This window comes from Orycteropus afer, unplaced genomic scaffold (genome assembly GCF_000298275.1).
Source record: "Orycteropus afer afer isolate SDZICR_OR568_19922 unplaced genomic scaffold, OryAfe1.0 scaffold00477, whole genome shotgun sequence".
Lineage (NCBI taxonomy): Eukaryota > Metazoa > Chordata > Mammalia > Tubulidentata > Orycteropodidae > Orycteropus > Orycteropus afer.
Window position 1 is genome coordinate 273225 of NW_006922064.1, and position 13552 is coordinate 286776.

General features: G+C 36.4%; 1 non-coding gene across 1 annotated transcript; it reads right to left on the bottom strand.

The window, feature by feature from the left end:
- Nucleotides 1-3849: 3849 nt before the first annotated feature.
- LOC122151482 lies at nucleotides 3850-3951 on the bottom strand. Its single transcript, XR_006164168.1, has one exon. It is a non-coding gene; the product is annotated as a U6 spliceosomal RNA (small nuclear RNA).
- Between the last annotated feature and the right edge of the window lie 9601 nt (nucleotides 3952-13552).

The following is a 13552-nucleotide window of genomic DNA, read 5'->3' on the forward strand; positions in this document are numbered from 1 at the left end:
AATGGAATGGGAAACAAATGGCAGCAGATATGAGGTTAAAGGAAGTTGTATGCCTGGAAAGCAGAAGGATACACTACAATTTAGTTAGCCAACCAGAGAAAATTGAAAGCCAAGCAGCAGTCAAAGGAAAATAAATTTTTAAAGGCAAAGCATTTTGTGTCACAGAATGCTGGAACAGTTCAAGTATCAGGGAAACCAGTCACTTTTGAAGACAGGGATATAGAGGAGGAAATGTAAATGAAAGCATTTGTTGAAAGTCTGTTTAAGAAGCAATTGGACTCCCAAATTCTCTGTTAATTTTTTTTTTTTTTTTTTTTTTTTTTTTTTTTTTTTTTTTTTTGGTCTTTCTACCACCCTGACGGTGGACTGAGTTAGATGTCATACTCATAGTAATAGAAGAGAGTAACAAACAAAAGGGCAGGTATAAATAAATGAAAGCCTCTCTGTTGATAATTGTGATCAAGTGTGATCAAGCAGACCATTTTCCCTTTCCTTGGCTCCAAGAATACTGAAAGCAAGGAAGACATGTCTCATGCAAGAGAATATAGTATTCCTTACTATAGAACTTAGTCATCCTGTGATCAAAACCCAGTCTAATGAATATAAGAAGGAAGGAAGGAAGGAATAAAGGAGGGATGGGAAGGGAGAGAAAAAAAGGAAAAGAAATTGAGAGATTACCTGTATTAGAAGTTGTGTTGTTATGGTTAGGTGCCATGGAGTTCCACAGGAACCCTACTTATAATAGAGAGAAATATTGTCTGGTCCCACACCATTCTCAAAATTGTTGCTATGTTTGAGCCCATTATTACAGCCACCATATCAATCCATCTTCCTGAGAATCTTCCCTTTTTCTGTTGACCCTCTGCTTTACCAAGCATAGTGTCCTTCTCCAGGAACTGATCCCTCCTGATAAAATGTCCAAAGTACATGAGACAAACTACCACTTCTAAGGAGCATTCTGGTTGTACTTCTTCGAAGACATATTTGTCCAATGAAATGCAATATGTCACATGATTTCTTGACTACTGCTTCCACAGGATTGATTGTGGATCCAACTAAAGTGAAATAATTCAGTATTTTCTCAGTTTATCATGATGTTGCTTAGTGGTCCAGTTATGAGGATTTAAATAATAACAGGAAGAAATTGAGAGGTTATCTATATTGGATATTGTACTTTGCTAATCCATTTCATTGTGTCAATTTACCCACCCTTCAGTTGATGACTGCTAAAGGTAAATATCACCTCCAAAAGAGAATTGGCCTTGGGCAACAGGAAACTCCATGCACTGGAGGTTAAATTTACCATATGTGTATCATCCCTACTGGTAACTGTCTGCTCAGATAGCTCTGCTCCAGTTCTTTCCTTGGGAAAAGGCTCACACTAAAACCCAAGTGAAAGATCACATCCTTATTCCTTGTTTAAGACCATTCTGCTTCCATCACCCTAATTCTTCTAAGAGCATTTAAGAAAATACATGCATCCAAACCTCTTTCTCAGGTTCTGTTTCTGGAGAAGTTGAACTAAGTAAGACCTTATTTGATCTATTTAAATATATTGAAAGGAACTTTCAATCTCTGACAGTTTGGGATAGTTTCCTATGAAGTCAACAATAAAAGAGGCAATTATTAAATATCTACAGAAACAAACAAAGGAAAAACAAACTCACTGCCATTGAGTCATCTCCAACTCATAGCAACCCCTCTTTGGGTTTCGCAGGGAGTATTTCTACAGAAGTGGGTTGCCCAGTCTTCCTTCTGAGGAGGGGCTGGCGAGTTTGCACCACCAGTCTTCTGGTTAGCGGTCAAATGCCTTAGACACTAAGCCACCAGAGCTCAAGTACTTATAAAAGAAAGAAAATAAGACATGATCACATTGCACTACATGCCTCTACTATGGACAAACATAAAATATTCATATAACAATACCTCATGAGATAACTCTATTGTAAAGATAGAAGAAAACAGCTGTGTTGGTGTTGGGGGTGAGGAAATGAAAAAAGAAAATCCCTGTTTCCAACATGAATAAGTCAAGCAATAATACCTAAAACTAAACTAAAATAAAATAAATGACAGTTACTGTATTTTTCATGGGCTCTCTGGTGGTGTAGTGCCTAAGGCACTACACTGCTAATCAGAAGGCTGGTGGTTCAAACTCACCAGTCACTCCTCGGAAGGAAGATTTGGCAATCTACTTCCATAGTGATACTCCCTCAGAAACTCAAGGAGGGGTCCTTATGAGTCATATCCAACTCCACGGCAGTGAGTTTTGTTTGTTTGTTTGTTTGGCATTTTTCATCTATAACACACCCAGGTAAATAACATGCATAAGCATATAATGTGCATAATGTGTGTAAGAAACTGATGTGCGTGGGGATTGCATGGGTTGCAAAAACCATATAATTAATACTATTTGTTATTTGTGTACACATATATTATTTAAAAATACAGAAATTCTGAAATTTCAGAAGATATTAAATAGATATGAAAGTGTTTGAAAGCACCAACTTCAGGAAAGCAAAAATGGCTAAGTAAAGTAGTTCTGCTTTCAATTATAAGTCTTACAGAACTGGTTGATTTTTAAAGTGTGCAACTTGTAAGGAGCTCTGCTGATGCTGTGGCTAAGGCATTTGACTGCTAACCAGAAAGTCAGCAGTTAAAACCCATCAGCTGTTCTGTGGAAGGAAGACAGGGTAATCTATTTCTGTAAAGATTTACCATCTCAGAGACCCAATGGGGGGTCGTTATGACTTGGAATCAACTTAATGGCAGTGAGTTTGTATTTATTTGCTAAAATATAAATTCTGGGTCAACATCTATTGCCTTATGAAAAAGTACATATTAATTTTGGAAAATTCAGTCAAGTATAACAAATATTACAACATCCAATCAGAGATTATTTTTTTAACATTTTTAATGAATCTGCCCAGTCGTTTTCCTTTCCTCCATTGTATCTTTTACAATTTTAATTATTCTGTGGATGTAATAGTCTATTGTTTAATATTATATCACATGTATTTACTGACATTGCTAACTTTTATATTTTTATACTTCAAGTAAGTTTTGTAATTCTTACATTTCTTTTTTTGTATATTTACAGAATTTCTTCTACTTCTCTATAATAAATAATGTGTCATACATATCTGTGAATATAAAATGTTTTCTACATTCCCAATTGTTCTCCATAGTTTTTAACGTACAAGGATCCATTAACAGTTATCCTCTCGTCTATCAATTTGTAGGAGATTCACATCTGAAATAATTTACACCAAAATTTGACCCAATAAAATAATGTGGAGATTCTATAGATTTCATTATAATGAGATGTTTCCTATGTAAATGATTTTTCAGTTCTTTGGTTTTAGGAATTTGCCATTTCCCTCTGGGGAACTTTTCACTTTCTAGTACATCTTCAAGCTCTCCCCAGTGAGCATTAAAACAAATAAGTCATTCATTGCTCTTGCTGAATTTGCCTCTTCTGCCACTGAATTCATTACAGTCTTTCTCAAGGGCCTTATAATCTCCTTTCTTGTCTTCTCAATTCACATATATTTACGAAACTGCCTATTCTTTAACAAATGTATTCTTCTTGAAGACATATTTATGATTTATTTTATGCCTTTGTTCTACATTGGTAGTATAGATTTAGATTTTGTATCTTCTATGATTTTTCATTTTGTACAACTTTTATGTTTTCCCCTAGATATCAATTTTATTCCTTTCCTTCTTCAGCTGATCTTTATGAACAATAACCAGCATGTTTTAACCCCCAATGAGTTAATAGCAAATGTATGTTGAATCTTAACTATATATCAGGTATCTTTTTTTTTTTTCTTTAGTAATCTTTCTTTTTTTAATGTGGAATGCTTCATGAAATTATGTGTCATCCTGTATAGAGGCCATGCTAATCTTCTATATACTATTCCAATTTTAGGACATGTGCTGCCAAAATAAGGATCATCTATTAGATATTTCAAATGAATATTTCATTATTTTCTTTACTATACACTTTGTAAATTCAGCATGACAGTTTTCCAAAAAAAGTCAAGTAAAGCTGAAATTTTTCTTTTCGTTCTGTGCTTATGCAGCTACTTTTTCATCTGATTTTCTCACTGCTTATTTTAAAGTCTTATAGGGCTTAATTAGCAGTACTTGAAAATCACTTGATTCTGACTGCCTGTTGTTGATGTTGTTGTTGTTATGTGCCGTCGAGTCGGACCCGACTCATAGCAACCCCTCCTTGGGTTTCCAAGGCAGTATCACTATGGAAGTAGATTGCCCCATCTTCCTTCTGAGGAGTGGCTGGTGGATTTGAACCACCAGATTTCTGGTTAGCAGTCAAGTGCCTTAGACTGCCTATCATTTAAATAAATAGCCGAAACACTGGACCGAAACATGCTAATGATCTCCAGACAGTAAAGGAGTAGGTATTGTTTCTTTCTGTTATACATAAGGTAGCCATGAGTCAGAAGCATTGTCTACAGCAATTAACCTCAACAACCAAAATCAAACCAAAACCATTGTCATTGATTCAAATGCTATTCACAAGACCCTATAGGACAGGGTAGAATTGCCCATAGGGTTTCCAAGTCTATAAATCTTTATGAAAATAGCTTGCCACAACTTTTTCCCACAGAGTGGGTGGTGAGTTCAAATCAGGGACTTTTTGGTTAACAATCTATTTAACCACTGTGCCACCTGGCCTCCTATTAGAACAACAAACCATTCAAATATATGGATCCTGATAGAAATGTGAAGCACGATGACAAGATGTCAATAGGTTGGAAAATCCATGTACTATTGCGAGGAATATTATTAATAAAGATCTATTTTAGCATCATTATTTTGTACAAGTAATACAATTATGTCTAACAATATGTACTTAATATTTCAAGACAATATACATTTAATCACTTTCATTTATATTTTCCTTTGCTTGATACAAGGGAATGTTAGAAGTCTTGAATGATTAATCATCATAATAATAATGTATCATTCTAACATAAAAGCTCTCATGGTAATGGTAATTCTTTAATGCACTTTTCACCTTTTACTAATAGGAAAAGATAGAGTGTGAATCAACCACAGCAATTCAGACTAGGATGGATCTATTGTCATATATAAAAATGTTGTATAATGAAGCACTAGACTTCCACTCAGTTAGAAGTGAAAGTAAAAAGTTGTATTGTGGAAAAAGTTTAGTGAAACAGGATATATCACAGTACTTAAGTAGAGTCCAATAATGTTCCAAATTACAGAAGGACTATAAGATTTTTATCAGGTGGAGTAAATAAAGGATGACATGCTTTCAGGCAAGCAGGGTGTGGTGATTGTTTTTGTGTCAACTTGGCTAGGCCTGGTTGAGTGGCTGGGCAGCTGGATGTATGTAGTATTCCCCATGATGAGGCTAGTAATCAACTCCATGGTGGAATCTACTGTGAGCAGCTGAGTAGCTGCTTGGGTATGTGGTCTGCTTCCTGTATATAAGCAACATCTTTGGGAATGGTCTCTAGCTTACGGCAGGCTTGAATACTGCATGTAGCTGTGTCATTGTTCAGCAGCCTGCCATGGTCTGCCAAACTTGGGACTCACAATGGACTTGAATTAATGGCCTGCCATGTGGTTTGGTATCATCGGGATTGTGCCATTTTATTTGTCAACTTTGGGCTTATTAGCCTCAGCAGCCAGTAGCTTCCTGAGTGAAGAGATGCCTCTAGCTTCAGTGTGCCAAGAGCAAAAGGCAGAGCTAAAGCCCAAGGTTGAGGGGCTTTCACACAGCCCCTAGAACCTGGCACTTTGAACTCAGACTTCTAGCCTCCCAAACTGTAATAGAATAAACTCCTGTTTGTTCAAGCTATCCCATCTGTGGTATATTCCTGTCAGAGTGTCACTAGGTAACCAGAACACAGGGGATATATGGCAAGAAATTATAAGGAGGGTCATTTTAAAACACTTGTAATCTAATCAATTGCATTTCTATTCTCCTAGAATACATTTGAACAAAGCATTCTTCTTATAATAAGCTGCACAAATATTCTTAATGAACAACTTTTAACAAATAATAAGGTGTACATGCTAAAGACCTGACTCTTGCTCTTACTGTATTACAAGCAGTTAAGCTTGTACAAGAAGTAGAATTGTTTTTTCAAGAAAACATGAGCAAAGACTGTTGTCAAGCTGCAGTTTAATTCAAAATGGAGTTTAAATTTTAGATCTAGGGCCAAACATCTTTGCCATGCCGAACATTTCCATTTTATGTCTGCATGTATCTCTCCATTTTGATTAGGCCACCACTAAAAGACACAGATCACTCATGAAGGAGTTACTTTTCTTCTGAAAGGACTTAATGTCTTCAGATGGCAGCTTTTTTTGAGCTTTTAAAATCCAAAGGGCCAATTTGTTTGGGAATTTGAGACTTCAGACATCAGTTCTGTTGTTAAAGTTGGCCAAGTATCATCTGGTTTCTATTGTTTTGGCCTTATCTTCAGAGTTGGTTGATTCTGATTAGGGCAAGTGTTGCAAACAAGGCCATATTAGAGTAATACCTTGGCATTTCCTAAAGGTTTGATCCTAGACCTAAAATTCCCTCTCTTTTGAAAATTTAGTTTCTACTAAATATATAATTTGATGCATGGCTAGATGTCTCAAGGGCTGTCTGAAACAATAAGAAACACAGTGCATAATAGCATAAACAAGTCTTATAATAACAACCATCATGATTAAAAGGAGTAGACCAGTAGAAAGGAGTGTATCCCAGATCTGAGGCTAGTACAAGGGAGTTATGGTCATGGTTGGTTGTTGTTATTCTTGTTAGGGGCCATCAAGTTGTGTCTGACAGAGACCCAGTCGTGTGCCATCCTCACAATACTTGCTATACTAGAGCCCATTGTTGCAGCCACTGTGTCAATCCATCTCCTTGAGGGTCTTCACCTTTTTTGTTGAATCTCCTCTTTACTAGGCATGATCTCCTTCTCCAGGCCATGGTCCCTTCTTACAAATGACTAAAGTAGGTGACATGAAGTCTGGCCATTCTTGCTTCCAAGGAGTATTCCAGTTGCACTTCTTCCAGGACAGATTTGTTCATTCTTCTGACAGTCCATAGTATTTTCAGTCTTCTCCACCAATAGCACAACTCAAAAGCATCAACTCTTCTTTGGTCTTCCTTACTCATTGTCAAGCTTTCACATGCCTATGAGGCTACCAAAAATGCCATCGATTAGGTTAGGTGTACGGTAGTCTTCAATGTGATATCTTCCTCATAAGCCCTTTAAAGAAGTCTTTTACAGCAGATTTGCTCAGTGCAATATGTCATCTGATTTCTTGAGTGCTGCTTCTCTTGGTGTTGATTATAGAAAAGTAATATGAAATCTTTGTCAACTTCAAACTTTTCTCCATCTATCATGACACTGTTTATTGGTCCAGTTGTGAAGATTTTTGTTTTCTTTGTCTTGAGGTGAAGTTCATACTGCAGCCTGTAGTCTTTAACCTTTCTTCATCAGTATCCAAGTCATCTTCACTTTCAGCAAACAAGGTTGTTATCTGCATATTGCAGGTTATTAATAGATCTTCCTCCAATCCTGATGCCATGTTCTTCTTCATATAGTTCAGCTTCTCAGATTATTTGTTCAGCATACAGATTCAGTAAGTATGGTGAAAGGATACAACCCTGATACACATCTTTACTGATATTAAACCATCCCATTACTCTGCTGGAACAACAGTCTCCTGGTCTAGGTATAGCTTCTTCATGAGTACAGTTAAGTGTTCTGGAATTCGCATTCTTCTCAATGTTATCCATGGTTTGTTATCATTCACACAGTTGAACACTTTTGCATAGTCGATAAAAAACAAGTAAACGTTGTGGTATTCTTTGCTTTCAGCCAAGATCCACTTGACATCAGCAATGATATCACTCATTCTATGATTTCCTCTTCTGAATCCAGTTTGCATTTCTGGAAGTTCCCTGTCAATATATTGCTGCATCCATTTTTGAATTATCTTCAGTAAGATTTTACTTGCATGTGATATTAATGATATTGTTCAACAATTGCCAGGTTTTGTTGATCACCTTTCTTTGAGAGGGGTACAAATATGTATCTTTTCCAGTCAGTTGGCAAGGTAGATGTCATCCAAATTCCTTGACATGGACGAGTAAGTCCCTCCATATAGCATTCATTTCTTGAAACATCTCAAAGGGTATTCCATCAATTCCCAGAGCCTTGTTTTTCTCCAATTTCTTCAGTGCAGGTTTGACTTCTTCCTTCAATTGGTTAAACAAGAAGTCAAGAACATTGACTGCTTCCTTCCCACCTTTGGTTCTTGATCATATGCCCCCTCCTGAAATAGATGGACATCAAACATTTCTTTTTTGTACAGTGACTCAGTGTATATATCCCTTCTATGTTCTTCTGCTGCTTCTTGCATCATTTAATATTTCACCCATAGAATCGTTCTGTGTTGAAATGGTACATAATTAATAGGATTTCAGCATATTTTAGGTATATCTTGTTCTTCTTCTCTAGTGTTATTTATCCATGAGTATCAAGAGGTATTAGTAATAATACAAACTCCTCTTTGTTAATACAAGAGGGAATCAAAGACTATTATATTGTTTGAAATAATTTTAGTGAAAGATCCAAGAATTTTTGTTGAGCTGTCATTCTATCAGTGACACAATGAGTAATTTGAGCCATAGTTTCATATATATTGAGAATAGGTTGTTCTAAAGGAAACAAGCATTTGAAGAAATTATAGATTCATCTAGACTTATCAGCAATGGAATTATTTGAGTGCACAAGTTTTCCCTTCTGTATGGATAGTAATTCCTAGTTACTGTCCCATGGTAAGTTGTCATTGTATAAATGGATACTCATGGGAACTCTAAGGGTACCTAATTTCATTGGCCTAATATATTCCAACCATGTAAACATGGCAATATCTAAGTATCAGGTGCATAATTGGATTTTTCTCTCAAATAAACTCATTCTTCACACAAAAAAAGATATAGATAGATCAAGTACATATTATTCCTTCCCCAGTAAAAAAATTAAGAAATGGAATGGACTGATTTGCTCTCTCAAGCCAGTCTTTATTTAATGAATCATCATAAATGGATAATTCTTAAAATTGTAGGGCATCCTGCAGTCATGCAAAAATTGGGGAATTTTGATTATTTTTGAAACAGTGATTAGCTACTATAGAATAATATTGAGCATCATTAATAAAAAAAGTTGCAAAGTGTACAAAGAACGAAACATTCCAACTAGGCATGAATAATACTGAAATAGGGAGTTGATGGATCAGTGGACAATTCTGGGGGTAGCCATAATTAGAGGCAAATGGCTTGTTTAAATGGCTTTTTTAAGTCAATAGTAAAAACAGGTGTGAATTTGTAATCTAAGACTGGTACTGCAAGTGGATGAGAATGGGTCTGTGTAGATTGAGGGAAAGAGTGACATAGTGAATTTTCAGACTTCTATATCGATTGAGTTAATTTGATAAAAATATTTTCACTCCTAGCATTACTGATGGTTATAGTAAGTACAAATTTCTTAATATTAAGATGTTAGTTAGAAATTATAAGATATTGTATTATATGAGATGATGAGTCCAGCTGATAATTATAACTTCTTCCAAAGCCTGTAAATATTAAATAACATACAACAATTTTAATGCAGTTTCAACTTACTAAGTTAGGTTTAAAGGTCCTTGACTATTATTAAAGTCATTAACAAATAATGCTGTAAGTGTGAAAACCAGTTAGAACTATTAAAATACCAGCAATTAAGAAACAGAGTACAAAAATATCAGTAGCTTGCATGTAGCCTTGTTTCTTGATTTGAAATCAGCTACCTGTTTCTGAAGCTGCTGGCTTCTGGTCACTGGGGCATTTCAGGCTGAGTTTAAATCCCAGATCTTGTTGGCTGACAAGTCCAGATAAGTGTTCTAGATTTCTTTAACTATGATAACTAAATCCAAGTGTTACTTTTTCTATACAGAATTAGTTAAAAGAACTAGATAAGACCCCTTCCAGAAACACTGTAAATCTAGTAACGATAATCTCCTGGGTTGATATTAAGCACAAGAAGAGAGTCAAGTTTTGATCCTCAGATACTTCTTTAATTTGTTTAAAAAAAAAATGTTTCTTAGAGTACTATATTATAGATTGACAATATTTTAATAATTCAGGCTGTACTAACTTAGTGTCTAAAGAGGCAATGTAAGGAAGGATCATAGGCTTTCCAGTAATTATTTCATAAGGAATGAGCTTATAATATCCAAAAAGAATGCTATTATAAAAGGACTAAATAGAGAACTTTACTTCAGGACAAACCTAAGAATGTGAAAAGCTTAGCAAGCTGTGTGTTCATTATACTATTAGTTCTTTCTACAAGTCCAGAGAACTGGAGTTGGTAAGGACAATGCAATCACTGGTATGTGGAATATTTTATATAATTCCTGAATTATTTACCTGGTTAAATGAATTCCCAATCCCTGTAAAAAAATTATGTATCCTTCAAGTGAGTATTATGTTTTCAAGGAGATGCTTTGCTACAAAGAAGTAGTGGCACGTCAGCAATGGAAAAGCTCTACTCAATGTGAAATTCTACAAAGCATTACTGTTGCTGTTGTTGTTGTTGTTGTTATGTGCCATCGAGTCGGCCCCGACTCATAACGACCCCTCCTTGGGTTTCCAAGGCAGTATCACTACAGAAGTAGGATTGCCCATCCTTCCTTCTGAAGAGTGGCTGGTGGTTTTGAACCACCAGCCTTCTGGTTAGCAGTCAAGTGCCTTAGGCACTATGCTACCAGAGTTCCTCAACTAGCACATCTTTATAACCATTTGAAGTTGGAAGTTGAATAAAATCTAATAGCCATTCAAGCAGAAGTCCAAAGGCAAAGTGCATTGCCCAGGTAAAGTCTTATGATGTTTCCCAGGTTTATTACGAGAGAATAAGAACAATTAGAGGTCACATACTCAGCTATTATTGTTTTCAGGTGCCATAGAGACACTGCATAAAAAAAGATGAAACACTGCCCAATCCTGTGCCACCCTCACAGTCCTTGTCATGATTGAGCCAATCTTTAGTCACTGTTCAGTCTGTCTCATTCAGGGTCTTCTCCTTTTTCTCTGACCTTATACTTCAACTGTCATCAAGTCAATTCCAACTCATAGCCACCTCCCTTTGTGTTTCTGAGGCAGAAATACTTTACCAAGCATGAGATCCTTCTTGAGAGACTGCTCACTTCTGACAACATGGCCAAAGTACGAGAGACAGTCCGGCCGTTCTCACTACTAAAGAGCATTCCTGCTGTACATCCTCAATGATGGATTTATTTGTTTTCTTTCTAGTCAGTGGTACATTCAGTAGTCTTCACCAACTCTACAATTCAAATGCATCAATTCTACTGCAGTATTCCTTATTCACAGTCCAGTTCACATGCATATGGAGCTATTGAAAAAGCCATGGCTTAGGTCAGGCACACCTTAACCTTCAAAGTGACATCTTTCCTATTTAACACTTTAAAGAGGTCATTTGTAACAAATTTACTGAGTGCAATATGTCATATGATTTCTTGACTGCTGCATCCATGAGCATTGATTGCAGATCAGCATAAAATGAAATCTTGAAACATCAATTTTTTTTTTCCATTTTTCATGATGTCATTTATTTTTCTGGTTGTGAGGATTTTAGTTTGCTTTATATTGAGGTGTAATCCATACAAAATGGTATAGTCTTTGATATTCATCAGTGAATTCAAGTCAAGTTTGTGTGTCTTAACTTGGCTGAGGCATTATTTTGAGGATCTTGGTAAATGGATATAGTTATTCCCTATGATAAAATTGTATATCTTGTAATCACTTCCATGGTGGAATCTTCCTTGAGAAGTTAATCAGTTTTAGAGTCACCTATAGGGTATGGCCTTCAGAAGGAAGATTGGGCAATCTACTTCCATAGTGATATCGCCTCGGAAACCCAAGGAGGTATTTCTATGAGTCGGATCCAACTTGACGGCAATGAGCAGATGAGGTATGGCCTGTTTCCAGTATATATAGAAAGGATCCTGCTTTTGGTTCAGTGTTCATCTCCAGTTCTTGGAGTAGTCTGCTATAGTGCCTGCCTGCTGTGTTCCTTGCCAGTCTTGGGATTGTTGCCTTTGCAGCTTGTGCAACAACAATCTGCCATTTTACCTGCCAATCTTAGATCCATCAGCTTCAGCAACCAACAGCTGCATGAATCAGGAGAAGACTTCAGCTTGAAGTAGTGGCCCAAAAGGCAGAGTTGAAGCTCAAGGTCTAGGGGCCTCTATGCAGGTCCTAAAAGTGGCCCTCTGAGCTTGGGTTTCTGGCCTAAACTTCCCATAGAGCTGGTATTCTGAATTAGAACTTCTAGCCTCCTAAACAAGGAGCTCTGGTAGCATAGTGCCTAAGGCACTTGACTGCTAACCAGAAGGTTAGCGGTTCAAACCCACAGGCCACTCCTTGGAAGGAAAATGGGGCAATCTACTTCAGTAGTGATACTGCCTCAGAAACCCAAGGCAGGGGTCTCTATGAGTTGGGTCCAACTCAACCGCACATGACAACAACAGCAACAGTCTCCTAAACTGTAAGAGAATAAATTTCTGTTTATTACAGTCATAAACTTGTGGTGTTTCAGTTATAGCAGCACTAGACAACTAAGACAATCAGTAAGTGTCTCAAGTATTCACTTTCAGCAAATAAGGTTGTGTCAATTGCATATTGCAGGTGATTCATAATGAGTTTTCCTCCAATCTTGATGCTGCTTTTTTCTTCATATAGTCTAGCTTCTCATATTATTTTCTCAGCATGCAGATTGAATAATTATAATCAATGGATGCAACCCTGATGTACATATGTCCTCATTTTAACCATGCAGTATCCCTTTTTGCTATTTGAATGACTGTGTATTGGTCTATGTACAGGTTCCTCATAAGCACAATGAAGTGTTCTGTAATTCCTATTTTTCACAATGCTATCCATAATTTGTTATGATTCCCACAGTTGAACACCTTTACATAATCAAAAAAGCTCAGCAAACATTATTCTGATATTGTTTGTTGTCACCCAAGATCTATCAGACATCAGCAATGATATCCCTTGTTCCATGACCTCTTCTGAATCTGGTTTGAATTTCTGACAGTTCCTGAAAATATACTGCTTTAATCATTTTTTAAAATTATCCTCAGCAAAGTTTTATTTTTATGTTATAGTTATGAAATTATTAAATTATTTCTACATTCTGTTGGATCACCTTTCTTTGGAATGTGCACAAATATGGATCTCTTCCAGTTGGTTGGCAAGGTAGCTGTCTTTCAAATTTCTTGGTGTAAGTGATTGAGCACCTCCAGTGTTGCATCCATTTGTTGAAATGTCTCAATTGGTATTTTGTCGATTCTTTGAAACTCGTTTTTCCCCAGTTCATTCACTGAAGCTTGGACTTCTTCCTTCCATACCATCAATTCATGATCACAATCTACCTCCTGAAATAGTTGAACATTTACTAATTCTTTTTGGTACAATGACTGTGTGTAT